Raw genomic sequence first — 23,828 nt, forward strand, 5'->3', positions numbered from 1 at the left:
AACTTGAGGAAATAAGAACGAAGTTTCTGACCTAAGAACAACCGAAAAGTGAAATACGTCTGAACACAAAAATGTTGACTTAAATTGATGATGAACACAATCAAGTGAATAGTAACAGATCATTTATTTGGGCTCAAACAGATCACGAACAGTAAACGAATGTTTGGGCTCAAAAATTAAAACAGATTTCGATTGAATTTTGGGCTCACAATCAAAAGGAATTAAGTCTCAATGAATTTGGGCTTGATCTAAAAAAAATTATTGGATCAATAATGGGATTGAATCAGATTAGATCCAACAAAGCAAATCGATCAAAAATGAAAAACGCTCAATACGAATAGAAATCATGGATGTTTTGGAACCCATTTGAGAATTTGTGATACCTTTTTGACGAATCGAGATCCATTTTCAACGAACGAATCAAATTTGGAAGATCTTGGTTCTTTTGTCGGAATTAGAAAATCTCCAAATCGAACATTGTACCACCCACCATGCGAGATGTACAACTCGTTCTTCGTGTTCTTCAATGATCCAAGAACATCTTCAAAAGAACCACCAACACTTTTGGGTTTTGACTTCAGATTCAATTCAACACTTGGAGATTGTTGCTTTGGAACCCAAATTTGCTTAACGGATTTCGGCTTCACAACATTTAACGATTTTTGTGAGTAAACCCGCTTGTTTTTGCAATTGATCTTCTTCTTCTTTTTCTTTCTCATCTTTTTGCATCTTGAAGACTTGATCTCATGAACAAACCCACTTTCAACAACATGAAGATTTTGAGTTTGAATCAAATCTTTTGGAGTTTGATACTTGTGAACTTCTTGAATCACCGGCTTCCGATACGGAATCATTCCTTCAAACGAATCACAAGAACACACCATATCATCGGTTTCTGATACTTGTGAACTCCTTTTTCTTGAACATCAAGAACATCCGGGTAAGAAGCAATAACATTATCACCAAATATGCATTCATCATGACGAATTCCTTCAATTACTTCATCATCTTTCTTCTTCTTTCTTCTTTCATGATAAGTTGTTACCAAACGATTAAGCAACGTCTTATGATGATCATGATCAAGAGGATAACCATTGAATTTTCCACATTCACACTTCATACTAGAAATGAGTGAATTTTGTTTGAAATACCCGGTTACAAAACAATTGAGAACTCCTTCAAAACTAAATGACCATGGATAATCCTCCATAAAAAAACTTTCACAAATTGTTTCTTCCATCTTTGATCAATCGATATGAACTTGGGTTTTCTAGAGAGAGAAAGTGAATATGAATCAAATTCTAGTGAGAGAAAGTGATACAAACAAGTATTCTAGAGAGAGAAAGTCGAATTATGGATCAAATCAAGGAAAAATTCGATTTCTAGAACACAAAACACTCTCTAATCACGAAGATCAATAAGAACATGAAGAATCACCAAATCAAGATAGCCATCAAGGATCAATTCTTGATCAAATCAAGAACACCCGCTCTGATACCAATTGTAGTGGTGTTGATTATGATGGCATGTGCTGAATATGAAAGATCTAGTGAATCATCATGTAAAATCAAGAACACAAAGAGTAAATAAATCTTTGTAAGCTCTTATTAGATCTAGAAAGATTATACAAATGGGGTTTTATACAATTTCTCTCTTTAGTCTAACACTCCAAATGGATTCACTTACATAATGGGAGTCACTCACTTCCTACTTATAGGAAAGACTCAACCCATTTACACATACAAAGAGGAAAGCCTAAAACACTACATTCAAGCATGACTTTGCACCCTAACACAACGTTTTTAAAATAAATGGAAAAATGATGATTTTATTTATTTTAAATTATCCTTACAATGGCATTTGAGGAAAAATTGTTGATTATATGATTCCATTAATAGCAAGAGTGGAAATATGAAATTTATTCTTTCATTTGTAGTAATGTCTAAATTTACCAAATAAGGAAAGATCCTCATCACCCAAGTTTCAATTGGACCGAAACTTGGAATCATGCAAGTTGTATAGCATGATGAATGAGAAATTTTCATCTTTGGAAAATTAAGACTAGTTCCTTGTTCACATGTATATGTGAGTCAAGTGAAGAACTAAAGAATCGAGTACACATTCTTGTGCACTGGTCAAGTCCACCACAAAAGATCGATAAGATTATTCATCATAATTTACTAAAGCTCAGTAAATATGGTTATACTTACAAGCTTAAGTGTAATTCTGAGACATTGGAAAAGGTTCCAATGTATGGCAGAGCGAATAAGAAAGAATCAAATTAGGCAGAAGGATAAAAGTTTCTCAAATCTGAAAACATAGGAGAGCACTTTAGCATCATGTCATATGATCATCTTAACGATTAAGAGACCTTATCGCAATTAATCCTCTAAGTGCATTCTGATAGCTAAGAAGAGGAGCTCTGAATTGTTGAAGTGGTTAAATCAAGAAGATGAGTCATATTTCATTCCAAAACAATTCTTAGAGTCATACTCCAAGATTGTAACTTGAGTGACATGTTTTAAAGAAGGTTTAAAAACACTTGTCAAATGTAAGAGTAAAAGTTTCCTACTCTTGTACATTTGAAATTGGCAAGTTGTGATGTTTTGGATAAAACAAAGACCAACTAAGGTCAATTGTGTAAAGTGTTTGTCTTGATAAAGAATCCAAACTATCTCTTGAATATTTGGCAAGTAAGTCTTATATGTCAAGAGGATAGTGGGAGTCTTAAAGGTCTTGAAAGCCTCAAAAACTAATCAAGAATAAAACATGAAGTTCTTCACTAGCACACGACTTGAGGTTTATAACCTATCGTGTTGACATATTCTATGCCCATTCCAATTAAAGTTGGCTTTGCATATGAGTTCTTAGAGTTCTCAATTGGTTGCATAACAACTTGGAAGCAATGGCAGACCCTTGAGTTTCCAGATGGCAAGAAATTAAGATTGAGTTCAGTCCATATGAGTTTGGATTTGTCATTATCCTTGTCTTGTGACTATGGTTTTGACAATTCACATGGATAAGAACACATACACCATTAAATCTAAGTGTCACAAGGTTTCTCTCCGATTCATGAAAATGATGGCGAGGAAATACTTTCACTAAGTAGATTTTAACTAGATAGCAATTGTGATATTTGCATTCTCAAAGTCGTTAGTGGAGCGTGTGTGGTTAACCGACACACTAACCTGGACTTGTGAGAAGTGGAAAAGGTCTAAACAATTGAGACTATGATTATGACATCTCTTTTCATAGTTCTTAAGTTGTTTAGACACACCTGTGAGCTATCTAATGAAAGGTGTATGATTTTGATAAAGTTTTATCAAAGCAATCTAGTATCAGAAATCTGAACTTTGGTAAGAAAGTCAATAAAGTATTGATTTCTAGAAGTCCAGCTGATATTTGAGTACATGTCAAAGCTAGTGGAAGCATAAATGTTATGCTAATAATCATCATGTTAGTGGGAGCATGATAATTATGATAAGTATTGCAAGTTAGCAATGTTAATTATAGAAAACAAAAGTTTCAATTCGTGAGGCTGCAGGGGTTGAAAAAGTTGTTTTGCTATAATTAAGGGAGAGGAAATTATACTTCATTTCAATTCTAAAAGCTTAGATTGAGATTTTAATCAAATTTAGTCAAGAATATATATGAATTTCATGTTGGAATGGCTCAACATAAGGAAATTCTATATATGGGTTCATTATTTGCGTTCTAAAATTCGATTATGATTACAACATCCTTTTTTATAATCTGAATAAGAACTTGGCAAATAGAAATGAAAATATTATAGCAAAAGACTGGTTTAGTCTTTATGTGAGACATGATGAATCGTGTCCCATATGCTTCGGATATAGGATCGATTACATGTGCTATATTCATCCTTTCTAAAATTTTCCAAATGCCTGGGGCATTAAGAAGGGAAACGGTCTAGAACTGGATATGACTAAAACAATTAAGCAATTGTCAAGGACAATCTAAGGTTTACCAAAGATTGGTTGCTCAGGGACAATTGGAAGTATAATGTTAATTGTTGGAAGGACCATATTGACATATTCTGAAAAGAGGCAACTCTTGTTCAAAAGTGATAGTCAAAAAAGGAATGTGGAAATGATCCCATTGGTGGAAGTTGTTCAATAAACTATGTAAGATAACGAAACTTAATGCAAGAAGGATGTTTCCAAGGAGTTGATCTCCTTTGGAATGCTCTGTAATGCTTGTTGTCAAATCTTTGTGACTTTGTGCATAATCATTACAAGAGAATCATTGCATATAAGTTGAGAATCTAACAGATTTCGGTAAAATGGCATGAATTTGGAATTCCTTCATTTTCCATAAGAATTCAGGAGTGTGAAATTAGAATCATTGAAAGTTTGGTCAATTGGTTTATTTCACAAAGTAAGGATCATAGAAAAACATAGAGTACATACTTGGTGTATGGCAAAGCTACTATTTAGAAAAACATAGTGTACATGCTCGGAGCATGGGACAACTATTGTTTTAATTCAAGAATAAAGTTGATAGCTGAAACAGTATGCAATGAATAATGTGTAATCATATGGTGATAAATAAAAGGTGTTTTATTTATGTTCATAGGTTTTGATACCATGTTAGATTCAATTATTCTTGTGTTTCAATTTGCATGTTTTGACTTCTAGAATAAACTAGGTTATTCTTCTGGAATGACTAAGTTATTCAAACCATCCACAGTCGGTCATATGTTGGAAGTAGATATGAATCCACTACTAGAAAACAGGCCTTTAATGACGTGCAAACAATGACACTCGCTGATAGAGGACGCGCATTTTTACGCGCCCTAAAAAATAATGTCAGTTTTGCAAAATTTGAAGGATAGAGGACACGCATTTGTGCGTGCCTAAAATTAGTGTCAGAAAAGAAAAAAAAAGGAAATGTGGAGGGTGCCTTTCATAAAATGTGCGTCGTCTAAATGTTTCGATTTATAACATTTTAATGAAACACGCGTTTTTAAGGGGGATTTCACCCGCCTATCAAATCCCAAAAATTAAACCCCCCGCCTCTTCCAGTTAGCAAGAAAAAGCCCTAGGCCTTGGTCTTCATCATCTTCTTCTTCTTCTTTATAGTTATCAGTCAAAAATTAAGCAACATTCTTGATTTAGATCGATAGTTCACTACAGTTCTCTGAGACAAATTGTGAGCGAACCTAGGGTTCTTGTTTAACATTCTCTTCTTCTTCTTCTTCCCCGATATCTTAATTTTTCGTGTAACACCTACAATTTCCTTACTTTTCCATTATTTCTTATAACAGCTTTGATTAGTTTCTCTAAATTGAATAGAAATTTTTGTTTTGTGAAGAATTATATCGACTCAATCGACGCGTACGGTCCCATCTGGTAAATGTCTAAACTACCCCTTCACCCTTGTTACATGTTTATCTCTCTCTCTCTCTCTCTCTCTCTCCCTCTCTCTGTGTGTGTGTGTATATATCTTTCTTGTTTTGATGTTTGTGTAATGATTTTTCAGGATTCTAGTAAATTCTAAGCCATGAAAATTAAGTTAACAAATATGTAACGACCAAAAATTTCAACCAATTTAAAAATTTTCGAAAAACAACCCGAATCCATTAAAGTATTCCCAGAATCTCATCACAATATAAACACGAGGAGCGGTACGATCACGCCTTCGCCTTGCCACGGTCTCCTGAAGAACCTGAAAAACATTAAACCACAACTGTAAGCCCGAAAGCTTAGTGAGATATCCCCAAAATACCAACCACATATACCATACACGCATAACATGCCATACATATCCGATCACAGAACAGCCATGCACTTCGGGTCTACTGTGGGACTGGTCCGCCGCACCGGCCAACAGTCCACCTGGTCCACCCTCCGAGTCTAGCCTTATACCTCGAGTCTATAGTGTGATTGGTCCGCCTGCACCGGGCCTTCAATCCACCTGGTCCACTCTCTGAGTCTACAGTATGACTGGTCCGCCCGCACCGGGCCTTCAGTCGGCCTGGTCCACTCTCTGAGCCTCGGCACGTCTGGTCCGCCCTCTTGGGGCCTACAGCCTATCCGGACCGCTCGCTGGGCCTTCGGGACAACCGGTCCGCCCTGGGTATCTTGGCCTACAGCACAAAGCAGGACCCGCCTCAACCCAACTCCAGTCCAAACAACCATGTGCACATAAACATACAATCATATAGCAATTCACAGTCAACAAGCCGATCAAACAGATCACATAACATATCATCATCCTAACCAGGATACCGACCTAACCGGTCACTAGCATAGCATCACCCTACATCTCGGGATACCTATCTCCACCAGGTCTCTAACATATACCATCCTAGCTACCAGGATGCAAAAATATCAAAGCAATAACATAACAACAACTATCCGGATCTCAATCCGATAAGGGCCGGCCTTGGTGCCTTAGACCCTGTTGATATAGTGAGGATAACTCACCCCGAAACTGTCGTCTGAACAGATAACCCAAGCTGCTCCGATCACTGATACGATCTCCACCACTAGACAACCACCAAAGCACTGAACTCAAATCAATATCCAACAATTATCAAAATGCCCCTGGAAACCACTGGTCAATCCTTGGTCTAAGTCAAAGTCAAAGTCAACCCCTGACTGACTCTACTCGCCGAGTCAACCCGATGACTCGCCGAGTCCCCATGCTCAGAATTTCCCCAATTCGCGACTCAACTCGCCGAGTCACCCCGAGACTCGCCGAGTCCAACAACTCTGAGTCCACTCACACACAACTCACCGAGTCATCCCTTGACTCACCGATTCACGGATCAACCAGAAAAGATTGGGACTCTTCGACAAGACTCGCCGAGTCCAAGAACAGACTTGTCGAGTCTAAGGCCATCTTCAACCTACTCGCCGAGTTGTTCTTCAAACTCGTCGAGTTCCAGGCCATCTTCATCTAACTCGCCGAGTTGTTCTTCCAACTCGTCGAGTCCCAGCCTATCTTCAAGCAACTCGCCGAGTCCACCCATGTGACTCGCCGAGTACCACTGGGTCTGAATCCATACAGAGGCTTTCCAAGCCATGCAGATGATCCAAACCATAGATCTACCCTTCCTAAGGCCATCCATCACGTAAAGTGGCAAACTTTACGTGAATCCAAGGAGATCTAGGCCTTTTACACCCTAGGGCTAGGGTTTGGGACAAGATGACTCCACCAAACGCTCAAACACAGGGACTTTATGCATATTTGGATCCTCACTACTCCAGATCTGAGGTAGCATCCTCAGATCCATCTTCCAATCCCGAATAACTCATGAAATACTCCCAAAAACCCCAAAACAACCCTCATGGAAGACAATAAGGGGAAAAGAGCTCAAGACAGAAGATTCTTAGCCCAAAGATGAGCCTAAACTGATGTAGACTCCAGATCCCCAAGCCCTCTTGATGCTATCCTCGAATCCCTCCCACTTCTCTTCACAAATCCTTTCTTCCAAGCTTCAACCCTCTTAATAATGGAGTTTCTCACGTTTGGGGGGGGGGGGGGGTGTTCTATGGAACTCTCAGGGGGCATAGAGGCTGAAAAGATGGTATTGTTGGATTAGTGTCTAAGTCCATAACTATTTTGGTATGTACTTGACCTGATTATGAGCATGGTCCTTTTGGGTTGCCTTCACCATAGCAATATGTAGGATGAATTAAGGAGAGAAAGGTTTAAATATGATTTATTAATAGATTATGAGAATAATATATTAAAGGAGAAATCATATTGTTTAATTAATATTAGTCAAGAATTAATTAAGAATTAATTTTGTGGCTAAAAGAGATTAATTAAATTTAGGGGACTGGACTGCAATTATTGGATAATTGAGTTATCGGGCTAAGGAATGCTAAAGGAACAAGGGGTGAACGAAATTATGATGGGAGCCCATCATATTTTCGTCCATGGCCTTATCCAGAAGGTTCCATGGGCTGCTTAGAGTTTAAGCTGTCCATTAGGGTTTTGACTGAAACCCTAGCAGCCCACACAAGTATATAAAGGACCCCTTAGGCCCCAAAAACGTGTGGAACTAATTCTCTAGGGTTTCTAGTCGTTTTTTGGGCAGCCTCCTTTCTTCTCCTCTTCATCCAAGTTGCATAAGGTGTTTGTGACTCCATTAGAGGTGCAACACTTGAGGCACTAAGCTTTCTAAGGCCAATCCAAGCAGGGAATTAATTGTTATTGCTATATAACAATCAAAGGAAATTCTCTAAACCCTAATTCAGTTTATAACATGTTATATCTAAGTTTATTAGTCTTGGATTCAAAGCATGTACAATAGAGAAACCTAGATCCAAGCATTAGGGTTTGTATGAGCACATAGGACTGTTCTTATGCCTAAAACCCAATAGTGGTATCAGAGCCTTGATTGGTTTCAGTTGTATGTGATGCTTAACTGCTTTATTTGATGAAAATCGAGTTTTTGGCCCCTGCCCGACTCAACTCGGCGAGTCAGTATCTGGACTCGGCGAGTTGACCCCTACTCGGCGAGTCCAGGTCTGACTCGGCGAGTCAGTGCGTCAGGCAGAGGGTATTTCGGGATTTAGCTGCTGTTTTGACTTGGATTTGATGCTTAAATTGTTTTATGAAGTTAAAATCCGAATTTTATCTTAATTATATGTTTATCCTTGCCAAAACAATAGATAATTTCAAATCTTTTAAATATTGGTTGTTTATGTGATAAATATGGATTATTTAAAGTTATTTGGTAATTATCTAATGACTAAAATAAGATTAGGTCAAATATAGATAATTATGAAATTAATTGTTTAATTTGAATTATTTGTTGTTTGATCCCTAAGGTTTTGAAATGTTTCAAAACTTGCCCTCAAGTTTTGGAATTTAAAAGTTGATTATAAGTTTAATTTTGAAATGTTAAATTCTAAAACTCTAGTAATTTGAAAAGTTCGAATCACACCTTATGGTTTTGTTAATTAATTAAAGTGTATAATTAAAAGTGATTTAATAAACCCATAAAGTTTTTGGTTTACATTTAATTAAATTAAAAGTATAATTTACTAAATTAAACCACCTTTAAAAGTGTAAAATACACCCTATACTATATATAACATTAAAAGTCTAATATTATATATGTATGAGTAATCGGTCAGTCTTACCGTTAGTAGGCCTCATTCACGAAGCTGGTCTATAAGGGGTGTTTAAGGAAATTGCCTATAAAATGGCGATTGAATGGGTATCCACTCTTACCCACCGCACTCTTGACTAGTGGAGGGTCGTTAGCCGAACGGGTAGGATAGGACAGAAACCTTCCATTATAAGTATAATGAAGTACAAAGTAACTAAATGCTTTTTCAAATTCCCAAATCATAGTTACTTTAGGAAAAATGTGAAATTGTATGCTAATCCATAGAATTACACTTCGTACCCCTGTCAAACGTTAGTGGAGCGTGTGTGGTTAACCGGCACACTAATTTGGGGATGACATTGGTAGCGAAGGGTGACTCGATGTTTGTCATAGATCAATGGAGTGTGTGTGGCTAACCGGCACATTGATTAGGTGATAGTAGCATTGGGTGCACCACGTGAGTCGTATGGTTATTCACACCTTGTTTGTGATCCTCGGCATCCCAGTCACAAATAGTAGGGCATAATCGAGATTAAACATGCCATTGAAAAGTTTAATGAATCTCAAAAGATCTAGGTGTTTCAATTCATTTAAAACTTAATCTTCCTTTTCGTTTTTCATGGTGGAAATTGGTAAATCGTCATTTACCTACCTTCAAATATTTTGCAACTAGATTACGGCATCCCTCTTCTAGGTTGTTGAGTATTGTGTTGGATCCTAGCTTGATGTTTCATTTGGGTGTTACATCAAGAATTCTAATCAACATAACTTGAATTTTTTCCCGTTTTGTAGATGTCTGAATCTTACAATGGTCTTCCCAAATCCTTTGGAACAAGCTTTCCAAATAAAGATGACGTTCCGAGATACGATCAAGGAAATGAGAGTCATGCTTCACTTCCTCCACCTCCTCCAATCGTTCTCCCTGACCCTCAAGTTCAAAGGCTTTAAAAGTTCAAGCTCACTCAAGCCATTTTGGCAAGTAAACACGAAGATGGGAAACCTGTGTGTGCACACGTCCTAGAGATGAAGTCACACATTGATAGGTTAAGCATGTTGGGTGTCGAGATTTCAAGTGAGTTGGCTGCTGACTGGGTTCTTCAGTCACTTCCTGAATCATATAGTGAGTTTGTTAGAGAGTACTATATGATGGATCACGACGTGACCCTCATTAATCTCACCTATTTGCTTATAGCTGCTGAATCAACAATGATTTGGCGTGCTGGTCAAGCAAACTTGTCTGGTGAATCAAACTCCCAAACTTCAATGGACCCTGGCAACATTAGAAGTGCAGAAAGAACTAAGTCTGTGATTGTCCGATGTGCTGTGCCAAAGGAGTCCATTTGCTTTTATTGCCACGAGAAGGGGCATTGGAGACGAAGCTGCCCTAACTACCTGAGAGATCTAAGAGATAGGAGAGTCAAGACGTATAGCTCTACTTCAGGTAAAATCCATTATCTAACTCTTTTGAGTTCCTATTCTAGATTCTTAATACATGATGTGATAAGATTACATTTTGATGTTTTGTAGGATCGAAGAAAAGAGAGGAAGCTTGAGGGAAGAAGTGAGCTGAATCTAATCAATGAAGAAATAGATTTCAATCGCATTACTTGAAGAATGGATTCTTGAGCTACTACTTGGAGTTAGAATAGATTGTTAAGAAATATGTAATAACATAGTTTTTTCAATTGAATTGCATGGTAAGGACAAATTTTTTTCCGCAATAAAATGAATTTTGATTTTATCTTATTTATTTATCCTTGCGATGGCATGTATGAAAAAAATTGATGTTTGAATGTTTCTATTATTAGAAACAATGGATTTGATTGTTAATCATGTTATTTGTGGACATATCAAAAGTTTACCAAATAGGGAGAGTTTCTCATCACCCAAGTTTCAATTTGACAGAAACTTGGAATCATGCAATGTGTATTGTATGATGAATGAAAAACTTTCACATTTGTGAAACTTAGACTAATTCTTTGGCAAAGTGTCAATTGAAGGACTAGGAGATCAAGTACACTAGGTTGTGCGTTAATCAAGTCCACCACAAGAGTGACAAAGATATTCGTCATGATTTACTAAAGTTTAGTAAATTTGATTATACTTATAAGATTAAGTGTAATTCTAAGTTGATTGAAAGAGTTTCAATGAATAGTAGAACGATTAAAGAAGAATCAAGTAGGCAGAAAGATAAAAGTTTCTCCATTCTAAGAAGAAGGGAGAGTACCTTTTATTGTGTTTTATGATGAAGTCTTAATGATTAAGAACCATATCTTAATTGATCCTCTAAGTGAGTCTTAGTGCATTTGCATGTCTAAGAAGAGGAATCGAGAATTGTAGAAATGGTTAAATCAAAGAGTCAATCATACTTCGTTCCAATATCAAAGTCTTGGAGTCATACTCCAAGATTGTGACATTGAGTGACAAGTCTTAAGTAGGTTTATAACACTCATCAAATGTGGAATTTGGAAAATTCTTCTTATTCTTGCACATTAGAAATTGGTAAGTTGTGATGTCTTGGATAAGACAAAGACCAACTAGGACCAATTTGTGAAGTGTTTTGTCTTGATAAGAACTACACTAACTGTTGAATGTTTGCTTTGTCAAGAAATGTTTCTTGACAAAAGAATCTTATATGTCAAGGAGTCAGTGGGAGTCTTAATGGTCTTGAAAGGTTTCAAGAACAAATCAAGAATATACCTTATCGATCATCACTAGCACACGAATTGAGGTTTACAACCTATCGTGATGACATTATTTTGTTTTTGTGTCATTCCAATTGAGTTAATTGCGTATGTGAATTCTATGAGTTCTCATTTGAATGCATACTAGAGCCTTAATCGATGGAAAGTACATTGATATGTAAGGATAAGTTACTAAACTACTTGGAAGACATGGTGGGCACTCGTGTTACCATAAGGCAAGAAATCAAGATTAAGAAAGTTCAGTCCATATGAGTTTGGATTTGTCGAAAACCTTGGTTTTGGCAAATTCACATGGATAGGAACTCATACACCATAAAATCTAAGTGTTATAAGATTCCCTCCTTCATGAAAATGACTTTGAGGAAATGCTTTCACTAAAAGAGATTTTAAGAAGATAGCTATTGTGAAAATTGTATTCTCAAAATTCGATTATGGTTACGGCATCCCTTTCCATAGTTCGAATTATGAGATTTGGCAATTAGTTTCAACATTTGGAACTTAGTAACATAAGTTTTGAATTGTTTAAACACACATATGAGCCATCTAAGACAAAGGTGTATAAGGTTAAGAAGCCTAGATAAAGGCTTATCGAAGCATCTGGTATTAGAAATATGAATTTTAGAAATTCAATAGGCATTGTTTTCTGAAAGTTCATTTGTTTTCTGAATACATGTCAAAGCTAGTGAGAGCATAAGTGTTATGCTTATATGATAATAATCATTATGATAGTGGGAGCATAAGTGTTATGCTTATATGATTATTATGGCGAGTATTGCAAGTTAGCAATATTAATTATAGAAAAACAAAGATTCAATTTGCAAAGTTGCATGGGTTGAAAAGTTGTTTTAATATAATTAAGGGAGAGAATATTATACTTCGTTTCAAAATCTAAAGCTTAGATTGAGAAATTTTAATATTTTCAGTCAAAGGATACATTGTGTGTTCTTAAAATTCGACTATGATTACGGCATCCCTCTTCATAGTTCGAATTGTGAGAATATGACACATAAAATATTATGGCAAAAGATTGGTAAAGTATCATATCTTTATGTAAGACATTATGCATCGTGTCCCATACGCTTCGGGTATAGGATCGATTGCAAATGCTATAATATTTTACCATTCTAAAATTTTCCAAATGTCTAGCGCATTAAGTGGGAAAAAGGATTAGAATCAGTTTTGACTAAAATAATTAAACAACTATCAAAGGACGATCCAAAGTTCGCTGAGGATTGGTCGCTTGTGAGTAGTTGGAAGTATGGTATTGGATGGACCATATCGACATTATTATGAATAGATAAGATTCTATTAAGAATGAGTTGTCATTTGGCAAATATGGAAATGTTTCCATATTGGAAGTTGGATGTTGAGAGTCTATGTCTAGATTAGAAACTTTTATGCAAGAAGGATGTTCAAAGGAATGTACTTTGAATGTGAGACTTCGCGTCTATGGAATTGTCTTGTAACAATGTCCGATAGAGTACTTCGAAATTTCATTAGCCAAGTCTTGGTGGCTTTTGTGCTATGACTTTATGAAAGGATCGTTGCATAAGATGTTAGAATCTAGCATATTCTAATAGTAGCAAAGAACCTTGTGTTCTTACACTAATGATAAGGATTGGGAATTGTGAAATGAGCATCATTGAAAAGGTTTTTCAATTGATCTATTTCACAAAGTAAGGACCATAGGAAACATAGTGTGCATGCTTTATGCATGGGACAGCTATTGTTGTAATTTAAGTAATAAGTTGATTTTCTGAAACAGTAAACGATAATAATGAGTAATCAATATGGTGGTTAAATAGAAGTGTTTTATTTACTCTCACAAGTTTGAGGCCATATAGGATTAAGTATTATTGTTATGTTTCAATTTGCATGTTTTGACTTCCATAATAACTAGGTTATTCAAAAATCCACAGTCGGTCATACGTTGGGAGTAGGTATGAATAAAGACTGTCATGAATCTGTCTGTAGATTGTCTGAAGTGTTTAGACATAGCACAAGTTTGCTGCAGAGTTCATGAGTGCTTTGATAAGATTAGAGTATTGGATTAAACCCACGCTCACTTGGATCACTTCATAGGTTTATCACGAGTGATTAGTGAGACGATAATATTGTATATTCTTGAAACCGAGACAGGTGAGTTGTTATTTGTTGGTCGGTTGCACATTGATAATAAGTAAACGCACCAGTAACTTGGTGTTATAAAACTTATTGTTGTGTGTGATTCGATCAGTAAATGCAAGCGAGCATTTGAGTCGAAGTTTATCCATTCCTTTTACCCAAAGTGGGATAATAGCGATATATGTGGGCCTCTTGATGATTTAGTGATGACACCTAAGCGCTTGGCCAAGCCAGGACTAAGTTGATGTGTTCAATTGTAGTCTGTTATCAGTCGTCATAAATCGGAAGTCGGGAAACAGTATAGAGAGAATGATTGAAATTCATGTCTTTTGTCTATACGATATCTTGAGAATGGAGGAATATATAATCCCTTATCTAGAGGACACGCTATCTAATAAGATCAGAGTTGACAGCGGCTTTTGAAAGCTACGATTGCTGATCAGGTTCTGAAGTCATACGGAAAATAGTTATTAGACTTATCCAAGTGGGAGACTGTTGGATTAGTGTCTAAGTCCATAACTATTTTGGTATGTACTTGACCCGATTATGAGCATGGTCCTTTTGGGTTGCCTTCACCATAGCAATATGTAGGATGAATTAAGGAGAAAAAGGTTTAAATATGATTTATTAATATATTATGAGAATAATATATTAAAGGAGAAATCATATTGTTTAATTAATATTAGTCAAGAATTAATTAAGAATTAATTTTGTGGCTAAAAGAGATTAATTAAATTTAGGGGACTGGACTGCAATTATTGGATAATTGAGTTATTGGGCTAAGGAATGCTAAAGGAACAAGGGGTGAACGAAATTATGATGGGAGCCCATCATATTTTCGTCCATGGCCTTATCCAGAAGGTTCGATGGGTTGCTTAGAGTTTAAGCTGTCCATTAGGGTTTTGACTGAAACCCTAGCAGCCCACACAAGTATATAAAGGACCCCTTAGGCCCCAAAAACGTGTGGAACTAATTCTTTAGGGTTTCTAGTCGTTTTTTGGGCAACCTCCTTTCTTCTCCTCTTCATCCAAGTTGCATAACGTGTTTGTGACTCCATTAGAGGTGCAGCACTTGAGGCACTAAGCTTTCTAAGGCCAATCCAAACAGGGAATTAATTGTTATTGCTATATAACAATCAAAGGTAATTCTCTAAACCATAATTCAGTTTATAACATGTTAGATCTAAGTTTATTAGTCTTGGATTCAAAGCATGTACAATAGAGAAACCTAGATCCAAGCATTAGGGTTTGTATGAGCACATAGGACTGTTCTTATGCCTAAAACCCATCAGGTATAACATTCTTTAAATAGGGGGCAAACCCCGAAGATTAGAGTTTTCTTCACCCAGCACCAACTCGCTGAGTCCAGCCGCCGACTCGCCGAGTTGGCCACTTAACACGCGACCATAGTCGCGACTCTACTCGCCGAGTCCACCCATGGACTCGCCGAGTTGCCCTTATACATTTTCATTTTAAACCCTGAACTAGCAAACCCTGGATTTGGGATGTTACAAAATACTTGTTTAGGTGAATGCTCTGTTATCTTCTTTAGAGATCAATAATCATGGGGGGTTGGTTAGGGAGCACATGCTTGGTAGATATGCAAAACTGTATCAGTATTGGGGGGAGTCGCAAGTCATGGGGCCCCTTGCAGATGGATGGGCTGATGAATTTTCCCAACGACTGGGCAGATGAATTTGGTCGCCAGGTTGGTGAAGCGATTCTGGAAGATGATTCTGCTGATAATTGGGTATCTACATATGACGAGCAACTTCTATCCTCTTTTCTCCACATAAAACAATCTGCTGTTTTAATAATCATTTCAACAAAACCTGCTTCCCTTGTATATAAGTAACCTTAGAATTCCTCCTCATATCCAGAACCCTTAATATTCACCCCAAGGCATATTTTTTATTTTGCAATAAGCACTAAATAGATGTCTAAAGTCTGATTGGGCCAAACATTGGATAGATAAACGTGTTAGTTACTGCTACACATCCAATTATAGAAAAGGGTAGTATGAGAAAATAAATAACATCTTATTAGTGGAGGGGCATTTTAGGTATTTTCTTTAGAATGCTTATAAAGGAGTAGTAGATGGAAGGAGTGTTATCTTTTTCAAGTTCTAGTTCTGGTCTTGGAACCTTTGGGATAATCTCTAGCAAATCATTAGGGGTTTAGCTTTGTTGATTTGAGTGTTTAATCAATTCTTTGAGTAAGTTTTGTTATTTGTTCCTTCCTGAGTATTGGTTTCTTCTTCTAAGTTGTAAGTGAGTTGGTAGCATTTAGCTTTCTTATTCATTAAGTTGTCATTTTTATTGAAAAACATCTTAATCACCTAGACAGACTATAATAAAGTCTGATTGCCTCTCTCTTAACTTATTGGAAAAAAGATAATCGGAGGAGATGAAAAAAGAAGAAGAGGGACAAGACAACGAAATCACTTTAAGTTTTCAAAATTCATTAATGCTTGCTGATTTTGACTTTTGAGTTAAGTTGTAAACATTCTAATCCATACAACATACCTGGAGTAACACGACCTACCGCCTTACATTTATGGCCGCCTCAACACCCCCTTTCCTTGAGTTGAGAAACACTCATTTCCTTTTGGTGTAGAAGTAGAACTAACTTGTATTCCTTCCCCAACCAGTTACTGACCCCATATTCCTTCTTAAGCTATTAGTTTCCTATTAATTCCTAGCCACATAGCCTGAAAAAAGTGGGATGTTTTAGTTGCTGCATAAAAATAAGATACAAATTCAAGGAGAAGAGGTCTAGAAAAAGTACAAGATAATTCCTACTATAATAATATAAACAACACGATGATACGAGTAAAAGTGAATAAGAAAATAAAATTCATCATCTGGTGGTTGACGTTGAATAATTTATGTTTTCCAAAATGTATTTGAAGTCCTTGAGAGTTGAGTGAGTTGGAGCATAGAAGCATTGGAAGAATAATTATATTTATTATTGGAGAATGGATTGGGTAAATTGGTATTGTTTTTGTAGGTACTTAAACGAACAAGTTGTTATGAAGCAGAAATCTAAGAGTTCAAGGGGGCTGTATGTATTTTCTGATTTAAATCCTTATGTTGGGCATCCTGATCCTTTGAGGGAAGGCCAGGAGCTGTTCCGTAAAGGTCTGTTAAGTGAATTTTCACAACAACACGATGGGGACCCGAATGCTTGGGCTTTATCCTTTGAACGACAAAATGGTGCTGGGGGTTGGGCTTATGAATTCTAGCATGTCAGTGAGCTGTTTTACTTCAATTATTAAAATAATAGTTGAATGTTGACTTACTATTAATTATTATGTTATTGAGCATAACCAGGTCAGGGTTATAAAAGGTATTTCACATAAGAGATCAGATTATTATAGTAATTTGATGAGAGGACTGTGTGGTTGGTAATGCCTTAATGGATGGATGAATTAGTTGCATCACATGTTCCCTGTTTATATCTATAATAATATTTAGTAGATTAATGGATTTGGGTTTTAGTAACTAGAATTTTCTTTTCTGTTTGCAGTTGAAGAGTTGTTAATGAAATTTGAAGCTGAACCTAAAGAAAGGGCATATAAGAAGTAAATGGAATGGAAGCCCATTAAAATCAGAATATGATAATAGTGTAAGTAATACATACCTATACGTATTCTGATATCAATATTCCTTGGACGTAAAGCAGAACCAAAGCTACTAGTGCCAGAGGCTGACCTTGTCACAAGTACATTTGGAAGTGGAGGTGGATGTGTGGTTGTTCCAAAACTCGTGCCAGGTTGAAAAGGTAGAGGTTGCACCATGATTGGATTTGGTCCGGATGCTGATATGAAAACAGCATGTCCAGCATTCACCACTGCATCACTCTACAACAACAAGGTAATATATATATATATATATATATATATATATATATATATATATACACATATATTGGTTTTTGTTTTTAATTAATTAATATAAGAAACATGGAAACATAGTTAAAAGTTATGAAAACCCACGGGTGACTGTCCCAATCGTAGTGTCATGGTCGTTCGTCCAAGCTCCAATAGAGAAGCACCCAAATTCTGCAATAAAGCACCTGACCTCAAAGCATTTAACTGCATCCTTAACCGTGTCACAGGATCACTTACATTGTTCTGATCCCCTAATTGTCATGTCAATTGCCGCAACCACAAATCATCAACATAACCTTGATAGTTAAATTTAGGAAGTTTAGTTTAGTAGATAAGAATAAGATACCATCAAGCATTCTCCAGCTTCTTCAATCAACAATTGTCTTGCAGACTGTGTCACTTCCCCCAGGGCTGCTGGTATTGGTAACCCTCCCTGACCAACACCAAATTCAGAATCAAATCAATTGCCTCTTACAGATTCACTTCATCACAAAATACACCCACCATTATTATCCTTTTTGCTTCTCTTTTTATGTATAATATTATTATGTTTTGTCTCATATTGTTGCTATTTCACAGATGATGAAGATAATCGTACATCTGTAGATTTAGCTTCCCCTTATTGGGTTAAGCCAAAAAAACCTAAGTTAATGTAATCAAGACATTGATATATGAAGAAGCGTTGTAGTGGCATTCTTTCTTGAACTCAAATATGCTACAAGAGCTTGTATGTAATTTGACTAATTTCTCTTTTCTGCTTAGGTTAAGTGCATGAAACAACAACATATTTTCATGGATTTTTTGTTTACATTGGTATCCCTCTTCAGTTTTTTCTTATTATGGGGGTTGGAGTTGGAGCTTGAGCTTGTCAATGTCATAGGGGCTGCAAAGCCTACTCGGAAAATAAGGTTTGTGACTTGTTTCTTAAGTTGCCTACATAAATTTGTTATGTTATGTAGTAATAAATATATTTTTTATAATGACAATAACAACTATGAATATATTTTATACTTGTTGCCAGATCTGAGCAAGACAAGGAATTAGAATAGGAAGTTATGGGCTCTGGCCCAGCTGGTGAAGAATCTGCAGCCGAGAGTATCCAAGTCTAGGTAATTAGCAGATTGGACATTTATGCTGCTATGTTTTCCTTATAAGTTGGTGGCATCAGTTAGTGGTCTATGATGTATGCTAATATATTGATTTTAATGTAGCAATGTGAGATTTAATAGATAGTAGTTGGAGTATTGATGCATACATAGAAGTAGACAAGAGAAGAGTGGGCCTTTTAATCTGTTTTACTACTCCTGTTATATATCCATAGTGTGATGTTTTTTTCTGCAATGAGTTACATGGCATGACATTTTAATCTGTTTTACTACTCCTGTTATATTTTTTTGACGTTCAGATTTCATGTTCATGTAGCAGGTGTTTGATTTCGGTGCATCACTCTCTTGGCCTGCACAAAATAAATCTTGACAGGTGACTACTTTTTAACTTTTCTCTTTTCCTGATATATTATATCTTTTTCTGTTGAAATGATCAAGTAAACCTATCACAAGGCAAAACAAATACTGAAAGGTGGGTGTTAGGTGCATTTCATGCATTCATTTTTATAGTTTTAGTTCATAAAAGTGCATTACATTTAGGTTTAAACTCATGCATTTTGTATATTTTCGGGATTTTTCATGATGCAATTCCATTCACACGCTTTTAGGATATTTCAGGGACTTATGAAGGTTGGATCTTGTTGGAGGAAGTTATCAAGAGTTGGAGACAAGAAGTTTTGGAGCTTTGAAGAGAGAGAATGAAGAAATGAAGAAGCTTCACAGGAGTTTACACGGCCGTGTAAATGTATACCTATAATTTACACGGGCCGTGTAAAAGTATATGCAAGGACATTCTACTTCGAAGACCTGGAAGAATTAAGCATTCTACTTTTCTTGTTTACACGGCCGTGTAAATGGAACCCTTTGGTTTACACGGGCCGTGTAAACGTCTCGGCAGTTTTTAAAGTGGTTTTGTCTTCTTATAATTCAGACAATCAGTTTTGAGGGGAGTTAGGTCGGATTTTGGGAGGAGAAGAGACGATTTTCAGAGCCTTTACAAGGAGATTAACACTTGGAAAACACTTTAATTTCTTTTTGTAAGTCAATTTGAAGTTTAAACTTGTTTGATTTGTAGTCCAACCTAGATATGTGTGGTTGATTTTATTATCATTTCCGAATCTGGATTCTTAAGTATGTGTTGTTAGGCTATGATTTGAATTTAACTTGTGTTTAACATCTAGTAATCTTTGATTTGATCTTAATCATGTGTTTGGTTAGTTCTCTTTTTCACTTGATCAATGAACTAGGGTTCTATTCAATCTAGTTAATCAAATCATGAAATTCGTATATGTTTTATGATTTGATGTTAGTAACACTCACTTACTTGGTTGTAATTAGATCAAAATTAGTGCAATCAAAGATTAAATGTTTATATTCCCAAGCTTAAGAGGAATGTTAAACATTGTTGGTAATTAGTGCAAGAACTTAATGTCATTTAATGATTTAATGCAAGAGCTTATTTGGGTTGAATCAATTAAATGAAGTTTTATTTAAAGAGCTTATTTTGAATAAAATACTTTTGCTAATTTGGATATTAGATTTTATTAATATCCAACTTACCAACCTAGATTGAACATGAGTTGTAATCATATTATATCTTTCAACATAATACATATATAAGAGTCAGAATCGGAAATGTACTTCTTTTACTACGTTTGTTTTTAATCTTTCTTATTTATGAAGTTTAATTCAAGTTTAAATACAAACCCCCATTTTAATATTACTTGTATTATGTGTGAAAATATGGCAAGATAAAAAGTCTCGTATCTCTGTGGACCGACCCTGCTTACTCTATACTATTTTTAGTATTAGAAATAACAGTGATTTGAGTTATATTAATATTATTTTATCCCATCATTTGTTGGTTTGACAACTAAACAGTGGGTTGCTATTGATGACTTCTAGTTCTGTTATCTTAACTTATCTACTTACATATAACTGCAAACTATACCCATAATTCATAAATCTCTTCACAAATTACAATTATTTTTCTATTTTTTATATAATAGACATGCATCCGTTTTGGAGGATACTTGCAGAAAAAACATGTCATTTTATAAGTTACATAAATAAAAATGGTTATGTTAGTATGTTACAAAATTCCATTCCATGTGCATGATGGAATGAAAAAAAAAACTAACGTGAAGTGTTATTTTTGACTATTTGATTTGAAATTCATATTTTATATTTTCCAAAGAAGTTAAATATGTTTATTTAGCGATATATGTTTATTTCATAAAAATACATTTTTGTTCAGTAGAGAATCTATGGAGAGGATGGTGGAAGCTTCTGCTCAGGAAGCCAAGGATGTGAATCCTGTTTGGTAAGCTGCACAGGCACACACCCAATCACAAGCTGCAAATTCAGACAACAACTTACCCCTTTCAGACGACTCACATGCTCCAAAGCATGTTGATACAAAGGGAGACGTTAGGCTTCACCCTAGAGTTGTATGTATTTTTTATTTTTTATTTTTAAATACATGGGTGTTATTTTTTATGACATAGAAGTGTTATTTTTTATTAATATGATATGATGCAGGTTGTAGTTGCTAAAGAGACTGTAGGAAACCTTGGTGGATTGGTAAGGCAGTTATTCTTGGATTAATTTGAAAACGAGAGTAGACGAATGATTCCTACCCAAAATGACCTTTCCTATCCAACCAAAAATTTCACTAGGCAAAAGTCACCTCAAGGCCTGCACAAAAAAGTAAGTTTACAACTACTTTTCACAAAAAGTGTAACCGCTAGTTGCTAGTATGTATGTATGGGAAAACTTATGATATGATGTATTTGCATTGCAAGTTATATCTAATTTGCTTAGGCCTCGAAGCTGGAAACCTCCAGTTAACAGGAGGTTTTTCCTTGATTCATATGAAGTAGAAGAGCTGAATAAAGTTGAAATAAAGTAAAAATAACAAAAAAATGAAGTGGATAATCTAATCCATTGAATATTTGACTGTGGATTTATTTACCAAATGCCTAAAATAACAATGAATAATATATGAGTGATTTTATGATATGTTTGTTATGCAGGAGAAAACTTGGAAAAATGACCCCAGATAACTGAATTAACGAATCAGGTGTGTTTTTTAGAGTACTTAAAACTCATATAACTGGAATTCCATATTCCATTCCATCATGGCATGTTTGTTTGCTAAATCAATGGAAATCAGTTCCATTCTTTCTTTTTTTACTATAAGACCAAAATATCCTCATTATATGTATTGAAATAATAAATATAGAAAAAATAAAACTTACGAATCATTCAATTTTATTATTGAATTTCATTCCATCCGTCAAACCAACCAAACACATTTCCTTTTGATCCTAATTCCCTCAAATTTCAATTCCTCTGACAGATTCCATTCCAATTCCAATTCATTTTTATTAACACATGTGGTGTATTGAATTTCACTATGCTCCAGGTTTTCTATTTCTCATTTTTCTAATGATCAAGAGTGAGTCCTTGTCCCGCCTTAGATTGGCAGCAATAATCTGGCTTTATGGTATCAACTACTCTTACTTTTCATTCGCTTTGATGATTTTTATAGGCTTTCATTTGTTTATAAAAACATATGTTTATGTTTTACTTATTAATGCAGTTTGCTTCTGGTGAAATTTCATTAACCATGGTTTGGGACCTGGATAAAGAGCAACTTGTGAGCTCTATTCCCCCAACATCAGATTGCAGCTTTTCAGCTTTGGTAGGTTCACTTTGATCTTGACCCCCGTTGTTTTATATTATTTGATATTGTTTCTAATATATATTTTTTGTGTGAATATGTATGTATTGGCTCTTTTAGGCTGCTTCTCAAGTTCATGGAGGTCAATACATACAAAACTCTTATTGGTAGATAATTTTGATTCCACTCTCATACATACATATCATGTGTATTATTAATTAGTTGATATTGATATTGTACAGCTGACATGATTATTGTGTAGGATTTCCGTGTTGTTCTTCATTAAGAGTTGGGATTCATATTTAAGCTAATAGACATGATCATTGGTTGGATACATGAAGGGTTTCAGAGCTTCTTATGACAACTTAATGATGAATTACTTAAAAAAGAAGGTGCCCTTTATAGTAATGTAGTATTAGGTTATATAGTTAGAGAAAACCTCTTAATAACAATGTACAATCAGATCCCTTTAATATCAATGTATTACAATGTATTATATTTTTGTATATGGTATTTTATTTTTTGTATATGGTATTTTATTTTCTATTATGAGACATGAAATGCAAATTTAATTTGAAAATCAGTAAATCTATAAATAATTTTTTAAAAAAAAAAAATTAAAATTACGATACGCAAAAATGTGTGTCGTCTTCATTTATGACATGGCCTTTCTTAACAGGGGATTCCTTGATACGCATTGCGTGTCATAAACACGCGTGTCGTAAGGTTACGACACACAAATGCGTGTTGTCTTCCTTTATGACAGGGCATTCCTTGATACGCATTGTGTGTCATAACCGCGCGTCGTAAATGCGCGTCATCTATAGACGACGCACAAAAGCGCGTCGTCTCTCTTTATGACATGGCCTTCCTTGACACGCATTTGCGCGTCGTCTGAGCGTTTTATGACGCGCAATGAGCGTCGTAAAAGGTTGTTTTTCTAGTAGTGATCAAGACTGTCATGGGTTGGCTTGTAGAGGTCCAAGTTAGTAGACAAAGTTGTGCTACAACACTCATGAGTGCTCATAAGTTCTGAGTATTGGATTCAACCCGCGCTCATTGGAATCACTTCATGGATTTTATCACGAGTGATCATGAGACGATAATATCTTATATTCTTCAAACCTAGAGATATGAGTTGTTACTATGAGTTGGTTGTACATTGATTGCACGAAAACGCATTCGGTAACTCGATGTTATAAAATGTGCCTTTGTGTATGACTCAA

Source organism: Lactuca sativa, chromosome 3 (assembly GCF_002870075.4).
Source record: "Lactuca sativa cultivar Salinas chromosome 3, Lsat_Salinas_v11, whole genome shotgun sequence".
NCBI lineage: Eukaryota > Viridiplantae > Streptophyta > Magnoliopsida > Asterales > Asteraceae > Lactuca > Lactuca sativa.